The sequence below is a fragment of the Myotis lucifugus genome, unplaced genomic scaffold, assembly GCF_000147115.1.
Source record: "Myotis lucifugus unplaced genomic scaffold, Myoluc2.0 scaffold_5451, whole genome shotgun sequence".
Classification (NCBI taxonomy): Eukaryota; Metazoa; Chordata; class Mammalia; order Chiroptera; family Vespertilionidae; genus Myotis; species Myotis lucifugus.
The window spans coordinates 5,799-9,908 of NW_005876499.1; the positions used below are offsets into that span (position 1 = coordinate 5,799).

At 36.0% G+C, this 4,110-nt stretch overlaps 1 long non-coding RNA gene across 1 annotated transcript; it reads right to left on the bottom strand.

The window, feature by feature from the left end:
- Positions 1 to 559: 559 nt before the first annotated feature.
- LOC102430107 lies at positions 560 to 4,058 on the bottom strand. The gene is made up of 2 exons (XR_331035.3): positions 3,756 to 4,058; positions 560 to 1,418 (listed from the first exon to the last, which is right to left on the bottom strand). It is a non-coding gene; the product is annotated as an uncharacterized LOC102430107 (long non-coding RNA).
- Positions 4,059 to 4,110: the final 52 nt, after the last annotated feature.

The window sequence follows — 4,110 nt, forward strand, 5'->3', positions numbered from 1 at the left end:
TAACAGCAGGAATTTTGAGAGAAAAAAGAGGATGTGGTTTCCAGCCAGATTGATTTGTAAACCAATGACAGTAGTGGAGAAGTTGGGAAGAATTGGTTTGGCCAAGTATTAAGAATATGCCCTACAAAGAGTTACTTAGTAATATGCCTTAAGTATTACGAAGTGTTATAATAGCAAACAACTCTAATTTAGATTATGTATGTCTCAGCTAAAATAAAGTAGCTTCTTCAATGACCTAAGAAAATATTCTTTTTTTTAAATATACTTTTTATTTATTTTAGAGAGGAAGGGAGAGGGAGAGAGATCTAAACATCAATGATGATAGAGAATAATGGATTGGCTGCCTCCTGCACGCTTCCCACTGGAGATTGAGCCCACAACCCGGGAATGTGCCCTTGACGGGAATCGAACCCAGGATCTTTCAGTTTGCAGGCTGAAGCTCTATCCACTGAGCAAAACAGGCTAGAGCTAAGAAAATATTCTTAATTTCATTTAGATTCATGTAGTAAAGGTCTAACTTCAGATAAACTTTCTTGATGGAACAAAAATGCAAGAGACGTTTAGTAACAGACTGAATTATTTATTGACTGTACATTGACCATACATGACGGAATTTAAGGTGAATAAGTTAGGGTCAACTTTGTTTCATTTGAAACAACCAAAAAAAAAAAAATCACAAAATCTTTTAAAAAATATTTTAATTTCTAAAAAGCGTAAGCCATTTTAAAATGTAATTGCACAGTATTTGTTAATCCTTTCAACAAACTGAAAAGTAAAACAAACTATTTAAATCAGTTTAATTTACTTTCTAATTTTAAAAATGAACACTGCCCCCGGAGGATGCAAAAACCAACAGTAAAAGTGGAATATTTAAAGTAATGCAATGTAAGTATTTAGCTAAAAGGATTTTTACAAGTTAATTTCATCTGGTAATTCCGTACAACTACCAGTATGTTGACAGTAGATAGGATTTTAAAAAAAACAAATCTAAGCTGATTAAATCCACAATTAAGTGAAGTTTTCATTTTATTCAGTTGTAAATAAAATAGCAGCCACTGTTTTATCCAATGTACTAATGGTATCAACTTCAGAAGAAATTACCTGCCTTGTTTGTGTAAAACAAGAATAGTTACCTTCTGTTGAAACACTGTGAGCTTTAAAAACTTAGTTCTTTTTCAACTGTTTTATAATCTCCAAATAAAATAAACGGCTCCAGCTACTGTCTTGGCAGTCCGGTTTCCTATACGATTACATCTTCCATGAAGTCATCATATAGCCACTTACAGGTGTGATCTTTGGAACATTCTATAGTTTCAAAAAGGCATTTAAAGTCTGAAGGATACATGTCTATTATTTTTATTGTTTTATCTTGTCTTATTTTCTTCAATATGTCCATTGCATCAATTGGACTCAATGAACTGCAAAAAAAAATTCAAAGTAAATTTTTAAATCTTTTTCATAACAACTGTTAGTTAATATAGATAGAAGTGGCTTCCAAGCCCAATTTAAAATGCCTATCTTACTATATATAATTAATCTTATTTAAAGAGCTTGCATATAATATATAGCTTTAACTATGTTTATTCCTAAAGTTTCATGGCAGACATAGGTGTTAACATATTCTAATCAATTCCTACACAAAATTCAAGTTTAACATTTAAAAAATCCTTTTCTACCTCTCTCATCCTTTAACTCTCTTTGCAAAAATATTCTTAACTCCATTTAGCTTCATGTAAAAACTCAGTAAGTTCAAACAGCAGAAACTGCTGTCTGGCAGTTTCAAAGGGAATCTTTCACATTTTTATATAACTGGTGGCCCGGTGCATGAATTCGTTCACATTGAAAGGAAATTAATTAGAATAATTAGAAGGAATATTTTAATATCGCTATTTGCCCTTACTGTATAATAGAAGTGTCAACGAAATTCACAATCAACAATGACAGATGGAAACACACTCATGCAATTGGCACCAGTGAGAACTTTGTAGGTATCACGAATGCGCAAGTCAACTTAGCCTTTTATAGATATAGAATAAACTTGCTTAATTAGACCTCCTTTCTGATTTAGCTAAACTTTTTCCAGCCCAGTGAAGCACCCCAACTTCTCTTTCAGGTAATTGTCCGCAACACAGCAGTAAATCCGTTTCCTGGCTAATGAAAAGACATAGGATTCCACCGAGTCTCCTATCTACCTACTCCAGGACTTCTGTGAAGATCAAATGAGATGAGGCATGGGAAAACGCCTCACAGACATTTGGTTAAAGTGTGAAATGTTTCCACCTGGCAATAAAGCAAGTCATGTTCCTGGGCTGAAGAAGTTGCAAGGAGGCTAGTTGTCACTAGGGAGAGGAAGCCAGGTGTTGCTATGTGAGGTCATTACCCGATGGTCAGACACTGAGCATATTAGCCTTTTATATATATATAGATCTATATAGATTACTGGTGAATAAATTAAACAGCAGAAAACTGCCTTATGTAGTAGCCTATCAAGAAATCACCAGTGAGCCTCTGACAATAAGAACAACTGCAATAAAATATTTTGGTAGAAAATATTTCTAATACTTTTTCATTTTGAATGGAATCCTCATCACAGATGGAAATATGCTTTCAATTCAGAGATCTCAAAGGGAATTTTGAACATTTAGCACCACAGGTTACCATATTTGTTCCTTAATTTCATATATACATATCTAAAATAACAAAAGCATAATATGCTAAATAGACCGGAGAGCAGGCAACCTTCTGGATGACCTTCCAGACAGAGCCGCAGCTGCGAGAGCCAAGCCCCTTGCACGAATTTCGTGCATCGGGCTTCTAGTATATATATTTGGTGAGTGTGGCTAGATGACTGACTTTATCCATTTGTCCCCCATTGATCCCCCTCCATCCCATCCCTCCATCCCCCCAAACAACCATTACCAGAAGGGGACAAGATAAAAAAATAGTGGATTGTTTTTACTGGTCTACTGCCATTTTTAATGTTTATTTTTACATAAGTTTTGTTCAACTAACAGCTCATTCAGTTACTGTACACATCAGCCCTATATAAAAATTACAGTTATGTGGATACAAAGGAGATAATAACTCTTTTTACCAAGCTTTATGTAGAAACAAAAATTTTAGTTCAGGGCAGGGAAATCAGGGTGGTACAATGATCCATTCCTACTCTGGTTAGGAAACAGAACCAATAAGAACAGGCAATGTAGCCCTGGCTGGTTTGGCTCAGTAGAGAGAGCGTCAGGCTGTAAACTGAAGGGTCCCAGGTTCGATTCCAGTCAAGGGCACATGCCCGGGTTGTGGGCTCAATCCCCAGTAGGGGGCACGCAGAAGACAGCTGATCAATGATTCTCTCATCATTGATGTTTCTACCTCTCTCCACATCTCCCTTCCTCTCTGAAATCAATGGAAATATATTTAAAAAAAGAACAGGCAATGCCAAGGTAGATGGTGGGTATTCCATCAATCACGCCAACTTTCTCCATCCCAGCCAGTGGCAAGCTAGCTACTTCTTCATGAAGGTTAATACAAGAAGGAAAAAAATTAACTCAGGAGATTTCATGGAAAATATAATTATACTTTTCTCAAAATGCGTGCCAGGCAGGAGGAAGTATTTTAGAGAAACAGATGAGTGAAAATATGGTACCTCATTCTGTTAATCAAGATACACAAAATATAAAAATTGGACCTCTAACATGAAAGTATAATTCTCACATTAAATTGCTACTTTTACACTCACTTTTATTCTTCTTACTTACGTTATGTGGTCGATTAGCTTGCCATGGCGCTTCAAAAAACACTGCTTTGTCATGTGAAAAAATACATCATAGTTAACAGATGTTAAATGTTGTGAAAATAAATCTTTATGAGGTGTCAACTGAATGAGACACAGGTTTTGTTGTGTTTGTTGTTCTAATGATTCCTGGAAAGGAGAAAAAAAAATTGTGTTAGTCATAAAATATTGCCAGGGCAAGACATTGCTCCCTCACTCATTCAATCGCCACGGAACCTAAATGTCCCTCTATGTTCTTAGCAGCTGTGCCAAGAACGCAAGGCCCTAAGCACTCTGCCTGGGCCAGTTCTCACGGTTGTCCGCAGTGAGCCACCTTGAGG